Source organism: Nannobrachium achirus (assembly GCF_963921795.1).
Source record: "Nannobrachium achirus genome assembly, chromosome: 14".
In the NCBI taxonomy this organism is placed as follows: Eukaryota; Metazoa; Chordata; class Actinopteri; order Myctophiformes; family Myctophidae; genus Nannobrachium; species Nannobrachium achirus.
In genome coordinates this window covers 13,941,030-13,955,016 of record NC_137821.1, presented here as the reverse complement: position 1 = coordinate 13,955,016, position 13,987 = coordinate 13,941,030, and positions in this window count along the sequence as shown.

Sequence of the window (13,987 nt, the reverse complement as noted above, 5' to 3'; positions counted from 1 at the left end):
CCCCGGGCAGGGAGCAGACGGTGTCCCCGCCGCGTGATTATGGATCCAACTGGGAAAGATGGATGGAAACGGCATAGAGCGCTCGTTTTCACAGTTATTGTCCACGACACTGCAAGCGGCGCGAAGGCCAGCGGACCTTGGGCCCGCTCTTCGCGGCCACTCGCGCCGGCCGCGCGAGTTACGAAGCTGTGGTGAATGCAATCGTTATATTTATGCCCAGGCCGTAAGGCCTGGGCATGCGCACGATAAACGCCATGATAATTGGGTACCGTGCACCTCGCGCGGTCCAAGTGACTACAACGGAGCGCTCCCTACGTCCGGTTCAGCCAATCACAAGCTTCAAAAATGAGTACGGGGCGTGGTTATCCATCTTTCCCAGTTGGATCTATAATCACGCGTCCCCGCCGCCCATGGAGCTTCCCTCCTCCCCGGCCGCTCCGAGTCGCAGCGCCGCTAAGCGGCCGCCGCTGCCCTCCTCCTCCTCCTGCTGCTCCCCTGCCCGCAGGGGGTCCATGCCGGTCGGACCCCCTTCCCTCCTCCTCCGTGTCCGTGATAGACCGCCTCTCCTATCGCTGTCCCACCCCTGGTTTTCCCCTCCCTGTCGCCGGCTTGAGAGAGCTTCACAGCCCGCCTCTTCTGTCACTGTTCGCGGCTAGAGTGAGTAAAACACCCCGGTCCTTATCCCCGGCTATATAACAGCCTATAAACCAGGCTATATTCTTTTCTTCACTGCATACTACGTATCTCTCACGGTAGAACAATGTTTTTTGGCGATAATGAACCATCTGCGCTGCAGATGAAAACGCTCCAACCAGGAGGAAGAGGAGCGAGTCGAGCGACCAGACCGAGCGTAGGTGCCCGACGTTGGTGCACCGTCTCGGGCTGCGCTCGCGGGCCGCTCGCGGGCCGCTCGCGGGGCGCCCCGCGATCCCCGGAGCTCGCGTGGCGAGCGAGCCGGGCTCGCGTGGCGAGCGAGCGGCCGGCGAGCGCAGCCCGAGACGGTGCACCTAAGTCGGGCAACTACGCTCGGTCTGGTTGCTCGACCGGCTCCTCTTCCTCCTGGTTGGAGTGTTTTCATCTGCACCGCAGATGGTACATTATCGCCATAATAAATAAATAAATGGGCTGTTAAATTTCATACATTTTTATACATTATACATAAATACAATGCGGGTGGGGTTGATTGTCTAATGTAGATTAACGTTCTCTAATGTCTGGTCTAGCAACGGTCGCCCTGTGTCATTTGACAGTAGGCTTATATCATACAACATAGGCCTACAGTAGGCTATAATCAGAGCTGCAACATTATCCTATTTTTAATTGGCCCAATATATTTGTTGTCAACGTTGGAGAGGAGAGGAAAAAACCCCACTAGATGCGCCACTGAGCAAACAAAGGCCGTTTTGGTATTGCAGCTTGACAGCCTAATAATAGCACAGCTAGTAGAAACAAAAGGAATGGTCAGAGTGTGTGTTTGAGGGTTAAAACCTGTCTAAGACTCAATTTTGAGCATATATTTATACAAAAAATATAGTTTTAAAAGCATGGTGTAGGCCCTTTAAGCAGTCTGCTATGGTACAGCAGACTGCAGCAGCTGTGGCCAGCTGTTCCATGGGAGGTGTCATATCTAGCCTGGCGTTGCTCATACTAATTCCTACCAACAGGGGGTGGTGTTGTGCAGTCTGGTTTATTAACCAGGCTATGTCATATCCTCTGATTCACAATGAATGTTGATTGTCCTTTTGTTTACTGTCAGCGTTTTGAAGAACAATCTCCTTGATCAATAGGTGTCAAGTATCCCACTTTGTCTCCCTGTGTGAACAAGCTGTCTGTCTGTATAGGCAATGACTTTATGTATTCCTACTGGATTTAAGGTGACTAAGTTGACTTTAGGGCTCAGTTTTAGCCTTGCTGTCACTTAGGTGAGGTCAGTGCTGGAGAACTCTCTCCTGTATGCTGTGTCTTTATACTTGATTCTATGCGTGCTTATGAGGACCAGGAGTATGTTGACTAATGGTATAAAGTATAAATTATACCAATTCATATATACTTACTACATTTATTAATGATATTATTATAATTATATATTATATAATATATAATAATAAGACGCCCTAAGGGCGAAGCGACCTCACCGTTTTGTGCACATGGATGCGTGCACATGGGTGCGTGCACATGGGCGCTTTGGCATGTATACCTTTGTGCTGAGATGGTCGAGTCATCACTGTGATGTCAGAACAGGTCAGCTATATGGAGTCTGTGAGGTCAGATACTGTATAGATGTATACAGTCGTCTCCATGTACAGTATGGATATCCAGGGTTTGATGAGGTCAGTGGTCATATATGGAGATCCAGGTTCCACAGTGACACGTGCATATATAATATAGTATATATATATATATACCGGTATATATACACACACACAGCCCTCATACTATATGGCAGTCCATATCAAAGTAAAGAGAGCAACAAAGTAAAAAGAGCATTCTACATAGATTTACATTTTCCCCTATTGTAGCGTAGTGTTCAAATTACTATATCTCTCATTTCAGATATTGACACTTTTCTAGAATGTAGAGGATGAGCTGGCTTCAAGTATGCCAAGTTCAAACCTCTAATATGTATTTTTAGACATGTGTAGTGCCTGGCTAATAGCTGCTATGGAGGCTAGTCCCAGTTGGGCGGTGTCCCAGTTGGGCGAACAGACTGTAAAGCAAGCGATCTTCATCCCATTCATGCGTTTATCGTGCGCTTGCCCAGGCCTTACGGCCTGGGCATAAATATAACGATTGCATTCACCACGGCTTCGTAACTCTGGCCTTCGCGCCGCTTAATTACAGTCTGTTCGCCCCAACTGGGACACCGCCCAACTGGGATTTTCCCGCTATGGAAAGGTGGCTTTTAAGCCCATTACCAAGATGCACCACAATCTTGGCAGATGTGACTAGTGTTACTGTAAATAGTAATAAAGACATTGCCTGCTTATTGTGTATAAAAATACATATTTAGCTACTTGTACGCATGCCCCCACCCACTGAAATCAAAATCATTTAAATTAATAAAACAATAGAAACCAGTAAATGAAAACATTTTAACACTCATCTTTTCTTTTCTCTAAAATATGAACCCTTAATGTTCAATGTCCTTTAATAAGGTATTCTTACTGTATGTATGAAACATTGACAAAGACTAAATCTAAAGAGATTTTAGATTTTAGTTAGTTGTAGTTAATTTAGTAAATAGACAATACCATTTCAGTTAGGCTTGTTATTGTTTTTATTTCAGTTCAACAAAATGTTTGTTCAATTATAACTTTTGGTATTTTGTTTATGTTATTATAATAACCTTGATCCGTCCATGCAGACTCAGGATAAAACAAATACACAATATTAGAAAATAACAAATACAAGGGGTAAAAAGGATAGAAGGAGCAGGGGAAATAGATTGCATCTTCCATTGGTCACATTGCTGGAGCTGTAAACAAATCCTGGGTTAATGTGTTCTGTAATCCAACTCTTGTATTGGGACACTCTGGTATAAACCCCAGGCTTAACCTCTTGAACCCCATTGCCCCCGCCGGCGGGGGCAAAAGGTGTTGACCTCTGAACAGCTGTCAATAATTGTCAATAAATCAATAGAGACGAAATCAAACTATACAATGTCTTTGTTGATTATTGTTACAGTGGTCCTACAGCATCCAGCTGCCATTGTACTTTTCATCCATACATTACTCATATTACTCATTATTACTACTTATTGTTACTCGTTTTTATCATGTTTCACCCTATACTTTAACATTACTAATATTAAAGCACTACTCTCACTAAAACATCTGTAGAGTTTACATAGTTTGGAATATATTCATACAATTTTGCCTATCAATTGATGACACCTTGGTGAACAATTTCTCTATTCACTATATATGTTTTCAATGAGGTCTTGAGGCTGATTCACTATTCAGAAGGCAAAATTTCCATAGGCGGAGGTCTTTTTCAATCATCTTTTCCTAGCTAAATGATCACAGCAGGACAATTTGGTAAGAGAAATGTGATGTTTTACGCTGCATTTGTGAATTTTCAGGGGTTACCCGACATTTGGTGGGTCAAGAGTAGCCACAATCATTGTAGTTTTGTGTCCACAACTGTTCCAATTTGGGCATACATTTTAGGCGGATTTTTCCCCTGGACCCCCCTGGGGCTTAAGAGGACAGGTTCAGTACAAAGACCATCACTAAAGCTCACACGTCCAGCCAGAAACCATACAGTTTGACCACCATTGCGGATCCGAAATCTCCCTGTGCAAGAAAGACAAAATGGATGTTTACTGATATTGTCTATCTCTATATATCCAATATGGCTATCCAATATTTAGACTGAGTCTCATGGACAACTTAAACAACTTCTTGAAACAAGTGTGTTGAGAGGCAAGAAGTTAAGTATAGAGTTGAGCAAACGGCAACAACTGACTCAAGCAGGCACATGCTGGGCCCCCGATTCAGCCCGGGAAAAAGAGTTGGAGAGGCCCTCATTGCGCGCTATAGAGAGAGATCTCTCTCTCTATAGCGCTGCTGCTACTCAAAGATTTGTGACAAAGAGACAAGCCAGTGGGCCAATTACATGAGTTATATTTCGTTGTTGTCGGGTGGAAACCGTTTGTTTTGTACCGGTATCATTTAAAAAAATATTTTTTAAACTAGTGAAAACAGCTGATCTACAAGCACAGTGCGAGGCGTTGTGTGCTTGTAGATCTGCTGTTTTCACTACTTTTGTGCGACGGCCTTGTATGATGAAGCAGGGCTTTGCTTTGCAAAAAAAATTAAATTTTTGAAAATTGGAAATATGAGGTTTGTTGGCCGCCCAACCACCAAAATGGAACAAAGGCCGACATCTTTTTTCCCTAATGGCCGGCCTGGACCCGCCGGGAATGAACCGGACGTTCGGGAGTTGTCCCGCTTTTCCCAATGGCCAGCACGTCCCTGGACTCAAGGTAGTCTCTCATTAATCTCTCAAGAACAGACTCTCTCAGGTCTCTCAAGCCAAATAACGCTTCCACATTTGTTTCATGCTGCAGAGTCTGCAACCTCCTGAAAGCCATGAATCTGCCATTTCTGTACACAAAAGATATATTTTAAAATAGCTTCACTTATTTTAGTTTTTCCATTTCTGCTAATATGCATCAATTATTTGATTTACAGTAGGACTTATTTATGTGACAACAATACTTCGTATTTTCTGCACTTCCGACTGTTAGGCAGAATCATTTGAAAATTGTAAGCCAGCAGTCTGACTCGAAAGACTAGGCTACCCAGTGCGTGAATAGATGACACTGGTCTTGGAAGACCAGCACAGATCATGTTGTCAGTCCATAGTCACATTCCGAGTTCGACACAATAGGCACTTGCATCTCCTGCAGCGGAGGAACTGGAACTTGTCATAAAACATGTGTTTAATATATTCATAAAATTAACACAGTTATAATATTCTGTATTTGTTGTCCAGGATGTCTTAAGTGTGATTCAAATGCTTGAATATTCTCAATATTGACAACGTTTCCTCAGACAAAAGTATGATAACTGGACATGCTGAACAACAGGACTCACCTCGACCATCGATATTGCCCCAACCAGCAACTCAGACTATGTTACCATTTTGTGTGCCACCAGACAGACCGGTACGAGGAGAGTTGCGCCAATGCAATGTCATTGTCAAAACCTTTGTAGAACATAAGCCTTTTGAACACCAAGAAGAAACTTGAGGCTGACCTGATCCAGGTCCAAGGTGAAGTGGATGACAGGGTTTCAGAAGCAAGGAATGCTGAGGAGAAGGCCAAGAAGGCCATCAATGATTTAAGTTAGGATGATCTCCACGGCGTGTATGATGCAGCGGCATAATTTTTGTTCCTTGCGGGACAAAGTATATTTGATCTTATACAAAAACTACTTTCCAGGCTGCTATGATGGCTGAGGAGCTTAAGAAGGAACAGGACACCAGTTCTCTCCTGGAGAGGATGAAGAAGAACCTAGAGGTCACAGTCAACTACCTGCAGCACCGTCTGGACGAGGCTGAGAACCTGAAGGGAGGCAAGAAGCAGCTCCAGAAACTGGAGTCTTGGGTAAGGTGTATGGTTTACTTCAACACAGGTTGAAGTAAACCATACACCTTACATGATATACAGTACCTGGTATGTCAGCTCCTTCACCCTCCTCTCGTACTTGCAGACACCTTTGATGTCCTCTCCTCCACCTCTCTGTGCATTTTCAACCTCTGCCTCCAGTTCACGCACCACAATTGAATAACACATTATTATCAAACGATTTTCATCTTATGACATTGACTATAACACAGGTTATAGTCAATGAAATAAGATGAAAATAGATTGAATAGATTGCATGAACAGCCGATGAATTAATTAGCTCTGACTTCAGACTCAAGAGGACAAGAAGAACACGGCCAAGCTTCAGGATCTGGTGGACAAGCTGCAGATGAAAGTGAAGGGCTACAAGAGGCAGGCGGAGAAAGCGGTAAGACAAATATACATCTTTAGTTGTGGTCGCCATGGGAATAGTGTTGTAGGCCAAGTCATAGTTTAACTAATGGAATAACTAAAGTAGTAATAGGAATTATTAGGAATCTGTTATGTATGTGTTGTAACCTAGAGTGATCCATTCGAGCAGAGGATGGTCTTGTTGTCAGCCAATATCATAACACTAAAGCAACACTTGCTACGAGGCTCTTGATGGAAGAAGTTGGAGTCCAGGCAGGGGTTTTAATAATTTTAATGATGCAGCCCCCTGCTGCAGTCTCCTCAGAGATTATTAGATCAATAGATTGTTGGTTTAAACCTAAGCCTTAAGAACTAACTATGGAGTTCTATATAGTATATGGTTCTAATAATTATGTCAGCATGTTCATTTACCAAGTAGGATTTATGCTGAAAAGAATAAACCTTAAAGAAAACATTTGAGTAATTGTATGTCTGGCTTGATCGCAAGTGTTTCGTATGAAACACCTGTTTGTTAAGAATCGGAAGGAAGCACTCCACTCCTATGGGATGACGCAGTCAGCTCAATTAGATATCAGAACACTCACATAAACTCCCGAAGGACGATTCCCATTGGCCGCAGGGTATGTCCGTCAAATGACGTAACCGCCCAGAGGCGGACCCCTATAAATTCCCCATCCACCGGATGTTCCCCCTCTTGAGAGCTCTGCGCAAACTCACGAACAGGGTCTCACCGGAGTGGAGTGCTTCCTTCCGATTCTTAACAAACAGGTGTTTCATACGAAACACTTGTGTTTGTTTACGAATCTCCAGTCAGCACTCCACTCCTATGGGAAACATAAACTCCCAGACGTGGAAACGAACCAACAGGAATTAAGGAACCCTTACAGACTAGGCCCACCAGAACCCACCTCAATCCTAGTCTGCCCCAAGTTAAAACCGAAGGGAAAAACTCAGGAAAAGGGCCCCCCTCCACCAGAGCCACTACCCTCTGGTCTTGGTGGAGGAAGAAAAGTGTAAAAACACTTATAAAACTCCCTGAGAGAGAAACCCTACCAAGGGACTCAGCTCAGGAGGAAGGGGAGGAAGCGGCCACCCCAAGGACAGAATGCGCCAAGGAATGAGGCGTTAAGTCCAGGTGATAGTAAGCCGCAAAAGTGGAAGGCGACCTCCAATTAGCCGCCATACAGACCTCTTGGATGGAGGTCCCTTTAGCGAGACCCCAGGAAGAGGAAACTCCCCTAGTCGAATGGGCTTTAAGACCGAAGGGTCTAGCCACCTTCGCACTGTCGTACGCCAAATTAATGGCGTCCACAATCCACCCCGAGAGAGTCGACTTAGCGATCTCAGTCTTACCAGTGGACTTTCCGTGAGAGACAAACAGACTACTAGACCGTCTGCGGTCCTTAGTCCTCTCACAGTAAACTCTCAGTGCCCTAACCGGGCAAAGACAGTTTAGCCTTCTATCCTCCTCCGAAGCGAAAGGAGGAGGGTGAAAGGCCAGAAGTTCCACCGGAACTTCCTGAATCCTCCCGTTCTTGGGTAAGAACTTGAGGTGAGGTTTGAGTAAGACCTTATGGTCATCACCCGAAAACCTCATACAGCCCTCATCTACAGAAAGAGCATGAAGGTCACTGACCCTCTTGGCTGTAGTCAGAGCCAGGAGAAGAGCCGTCTTAAAGCTAAGAAGCTTCAAGGAGATAGACTCCAAAGGCTCAAAAGGAGCCTGACTCAGACCCCTTAGGACCACCTCAAGATCCCATGAGGGGACCAACGGTCTAGCTGCAGCAGCGTCTCGTTTGACCCCAGCCAGAAACTGAGACACCCAAGGGTTCTTAGAAGGTTTAGAACCCTCAAGGCCATTGTGGCAGACATCAATGGCAGCCACATAGCCCCTAAGAGTAGAGGCTGCTAGCTTCTGGACTACACAGGACTGCAGAAAGTCCAAAAGGTCTATCAAGGACGCAGAAGCCGGAACCACCGAAGGGCGGTTCGACCTGCACCAGGAGACGAAGGCCTCCCATTTACCCCTGTACACTTCCAGAGTACCAGGAGCTCTGGCCCTCTGCATCGTGTCTATGACCGCAGGGGCCAGGCCGGCAGCCCTCAGCCTCTCCCTTTCAGGTGCCAGACCCACAGGTCTAGGCGCTGGGGGTCCGGATGGAAAATCTCCTGGTTCGCCTGGCTCACCAGATCCCTGAGTAGGGGCAGGCGCCAAGGCCGACCGACCAGGAGAGGCGCTATCAGGGAACTCCAAGTCCCTTGACTCGGCGCCACCAAGAGCAACTCCAGGGAGTAACGTCTGACCCTCTCGAGGGTCGGACGAATCAGCTCTAGCGGTGGAAAGGCATACAGAAGGCCCCGCGGCCAGCTGCGAGACAGAGCGTCCAGGCCCAGTGGGGGAGTCCCCGTCAGGCCAAAGAATAGAGAACACTTCGCGTTCTCTGACGACGCGAACAAGTCTGCCACCGGGTGGCCAAACCTGAGCCAGATCTCCTCCGCCACTGAAGGGCGGAGAGACCAGTTCTCGTAACGTGGTTCCCCCCTGGACAGCAGATCTGCTCCGCTGTTCAGGAGGCCTGGAACATGAGAGGCCCTGATCGACTGTAGTCGACCATGGCACCACAGTGTCAGGTCCCGAGCTAACTTGTCTAGCTCCCGGGACCTCAGCCCCCCCTGTTTGTTGACATAACACATCGTCGTGGTGTTGTCCGTCCTGACGAGGACGTGCCAACCCAGGATCAGGGGTTCGAAGTGACGAAGGGCCAGCATCACCGCCATCAACTCCAGGTAGTTGATATGGTGGTGTCGCATCTCCGGGCCCCAAAGGCCCCGTGCTGTGCGACCTTCTAAGGTCGCGCCCCAGCCTGAAAGGCTGGCGTCCGAGGTGATCACCTTGCGGTGAATCACCTCTCCCATCCTGACTCCGGCCGACAGGAAGTCGGCTCGCCACCAGGGTAGCAGCGCCTCCACAGCCCTGTGAGGGACCTGCACCAGAGCGCGACCCTCGGTGGACGGGATCCGAAGGGAAAACATCCACCTTTGAAACGGTCTCATGTGGAAACGTCCTAGTTGCACAAGGTGCAGGACTGAGGCCATGAAACCCGTGAGGCGCATGACCCTCTCGTAACGGACTGAGTTCCCCGTTTGGAAGAGGGCTGCACAGGAGAGAAACTTCTCTATCCTCTCCTGCGAGGGACGGGCGATCATTGACTGCGAGTCCAGAATGGTCCCCAGAAAGGTGGTTCTCTGTGAGGGTGTGAGAGCACTTTTCTCTAGATTGATGCAAAACCCCAGAGACTGTAGGTGGTCCAAAACCAACCTGGTGTGACGCGCCGCCTCCTGCTCGGAGCTCGCGCAAATCAACCAGTCGTCCAGGTAGTTTGCAATCCTGATGCCCTGGCGCCGTAGAGGTTCGAGCGCCGTCTTGGTCACTAGAACGAAGACACGGGGGCTCAGCGACAAGCCGAAGGGGAGAACTGTGTACTCGTACACTTTCCCCTGGAAGGCGAACCTGAGGAATTTTCGGTGAGGAGGATAGATGGAGACGTGTGTGTACGCGTCTCTTAGATCCAGAGAGGTGAACCAGTCGTTCACCCTCACCGAACGCAGCAGGCTGGCAGCAGTCAGCATCTTGAATTTGAAGGTTTTCAGATACTGATTCAAAACACTTAGGTTTAGAATGGGCCGTAGCCCTCCCGTCTTCTTGGGCACGAGGAAGTAGGTGGAGTAGAACCCCAGCCGAGTCTCGTTTCGAGAGACCTCCCTTACTGCGCCTTTGAGAAGAAGGGCTTGTATTTCCTTTCGTAACGCGGCCGCCTTGCGGCCCTTCTCCCTGGTGAAGAGTACTTTGGAAGTTAGAGGGGGGGATTTGTAGAATTTAATCCTGTAGCCCCTTGTTATGGTGCGAGAGATCCAAGGGTTTGGATTGCACCGCTTCCATTGCGAAAAGCAGTCTGCCAGGGGAGTGTAGAGAGGAAGATCGGTCGGCACCGCCCTCGCGGCGCCTCTTGAGGGGCCGAGCGCCTCTTGAGGGGCCTTGCTTCCGTCGACACGTCCTGACGTGATGACGTCGGGAGGGCGTGAGACGTTCTCCTCGGCGGCGCCGGAGGGGAAAACGAGCGCTCCTCTGACCCCAGCGGAGCCGGGGGAGGAAGCGAACGTACCCTGGGAACCAGCGGAGCCGGGGGAGAAAACGAGCGCGCCTCGGGAATCGGCGGAGCCGGAGAGGAAAACAAGCGCTCCCGCTGCCGAGGGGCCGCCCGGGCGGGACGGCCGGAACGACGGACCGAGTGCACCTGAGGAGGAACGGTCACGTGGTTCGATGCTAGCGGTGCTGGAACAGAGGGTAAAGGAACTTTTCTGACCTTTGCCCGAGGAGGGCCTAAAGGAAACGTCTCCAAAACCCGCGGAGACGGACGTTTTAACTTTAGCTCGTTTGGCCTGACTGAAAACGTCCCGAGAGGGCTCATAGATACCTTTAGCAGAGAGTCTTGCTCTGGAGAAAGGAGTGACCCTGGAACAGTTAGAGGGTGTGGAGGGGAAGCTATGCTGCTCTCTAGTGGAGAACCGTGAGAAAGAGGATTTACACTGGGAAAAAGCATCTGAATAGGCTGTGGCCCTGTACCTTTTAGAGCAGCTGTGTGTGGACTGTGTGTCTGTGAAGTTAGCAGATTGTGAGGAAGAGCCCGAAGGGGCCTTCCCTAGGCGGTGCACCTTAGCCTTCTCTGCCTGTGGAGCGAAGGCAACAGGCAGGTCCAGGTATCTGGTGGCTCTCTCTAGTACACTCCAGGCCTCCGGAAGAGGAGGGGGGCCCTGGGAGGAGGAGCTCGCGTTGTTGGGTCTTGGAATGGCGCCTGAGGAGGCAGGAGCGGGACCCAAGGAGCTCAGAGAGGAGGTCTGAGAGGCAGAGAGGGCCGCATCAGACCCAATAGCTCCCCCTGAAGGAGAGGGAGGGGGAGCCTGTCCCTCCGTGGACACCTGGGAGGCCGGCAGCTGACCAGAGGCAACAGGGGAGGAAGCGGAGCCTTCCTGCATAGCCTGCTCTGGAGCCCCCGCCGATGGGGGGGGGGCGGCTGTTGGACCGGGGGCGGCAGCCCCAGCCGTGTTGGCAACCGAAGGGAAGACGGACAGGGGGGAATCAGTCTCGGGGATAGAGATGGTGATCTCCGGTTCCACCGACTGTGTGTCCATCTGTTCCACTTGAGGAGCGTAGTCCTCCTCACCCTCGACGACCTCCGCCCCAACCTCCTCGTCGTCGTCGAATTCTTCATCCGACCAGCGTCTGAAGAGGCTCTGGGTGAAGTCCGGGCCTGAGTCACCGCTGCCCCCGCTGGTATAGGAGAGAGCGGGGGAGGGAGAACGGCGGCGCCGGGTGGGAGGGGTGGAGGATGAGGCCTGCATCCCCCGTCGTCCTGAAGAGGTACCGGGGGGAGAGGCAGGTGGTTCCACGGTCCCTGGAGAGGGGCCTGGCTGGAACGCCGCCATGATGTTGAAGAGACTAGCCGCTTGCGCGGCGTGTCGTTGCCTAATCAGCACCGGAGTGCGGAGGCATTCGCTGCAGTTCGGTTCGGGCAACAGGCTGTCGGCGGCGTGGGCCCAGTGCCTGCAGCGTACACAAAGTTGGTGCAAGTCCACCGACTCCAGGAGAAAGGGGCAACTCGGAGTGGTGCATGCACGGCCGGCGGGCGTGGAGCTAGCCGTAGCCATCACTGCTAACACAAGCTAACAAGCTAACAAGAAACGCTAACAAGGCTGCGAGCGTAAACAAGCTAACGAGGCTAGCGAGCTAACAGAGAACAATAACAGTAGAACGAAGAGAAGAATGGATTGAGTCTCGAAACCGGGTGGCTCGACCTTACTTGCCAAAGTCGGTTCAGACGAGACGAATCTTTGAGGAACGTAGATAAATACTTTAGGAACTTCTTAATGCTGAAAACTTCGTTGGAGCGAGTGAGTGAACAAACAATCCAAGTTGAAGCAGAAGCAGAAAAGAGGGGGAACATCCGGTGGATGGGGAATTTATAGGGGTCCGCCTCTGGGCGGTTACGTCATTTGACGGACATACCCTGCGGCCAATGGGAATCGTCCTTCGGGAGTTTATGTGAGTGTTCTGATATCTAATTGAGCTGACTGCGTCATCCCATAGGAGTGGAGTGCTGACTGGAGATTCGTAAACAAACAGCCTGTTGTCCATCACTGTTGTCATTTGACATGTGAGCTGATCACCAGGTGGTCTCTGTCTTCACCAAATAGAGGAATGCAGGACAGTCTATAATTAACTCAAACACTGGGCATGTGTGGGCAGCCTTCACTGCCTTAGTGCCCTTACGCAAACATGAAGCATGTCCACTAAGTAATAAACTCAGCAGGTTATCAGCTTCGGGCTGTCTTGGTTGATCTAAGAACAGAGACAATAGCCAGATGGACAGTCTAAAAGTGCCACCAGGCTTACAGGCCCCAAAAGACTTCTACCGGTAGGTGGAATGTTTCGTGTTCAGCTTTTAAGCCTGCTTTGTGTCTATATTTCTCCAAATATGGTGTTAAACTGTTGCCAAGATTCCACATATGTAAGTCAATATGACCAACAGAAGTGCATTTTTCAATGTCCACCGTGCTGCTTTCCACGAGCGGCACATGGAATCTCTAGCTTGCCATGCTTGCTTCTGCAGTATGACATGCTCGCAGCTGCAGATGCAGGCAGTGCATTTCAAGGAATCATGGTACATTAACTACATTTCCAAAATTGACTGCCGAAACCAATACATTTTGTTTCCTATAAGCTGCAATTTTGGGCTCAGGCTGCCGAACAATAACAAGAAACACAGCCACGATTGTGCGGTTCCAATGAGAACTTTCATGTGGTCGAAAGGCACTCATGAACACGCTGCATGGGCTACCGCATTAGCCACAACCACACTTTACTATTTCCTGAAATTGTCTTGTTTAGACCATAATTGCTCTTTAGGCATGAGAAAACATACTTTTACATTGCCAAAGCAAGTGTCTTATTAATAATATAATAAATACAGATGAAAAAGGTAATACAGTTGGAGGGGGTAAAGCATTGTGTAAACAGAGCTACAGTACAGAGCTACCGTATGTCACATTTTGTCGTTATAGGGTATAATGTTTTTTGAAACAAATGGTAACAATCTTGCAGTCGCTTTGGAATAAATGGCAGCATTTTCTTTTTAAATGATTTTAAATAGTATACAAAGGAAGCACCATTCCCACCGGGCACGATAACTATAAAGATAACTATAACTATATCCATTGTATACCGGTATATATTTTTTAGTCACAGCCATCCACTTGAGTTCACAAATCTTGCTGCTCTCTATCATATTGTAAGTGGAGGCAGCCAACGCTCACATGTCCAAGTGCAGAAAGGTTCAGCATGAACTAGAGGAGGCTGAGGAGCGTGCTGACATTGCTGAATCCCAGGTCAACAAGATGAGAGCTAAGAGTCGTGACTCCAAGGTA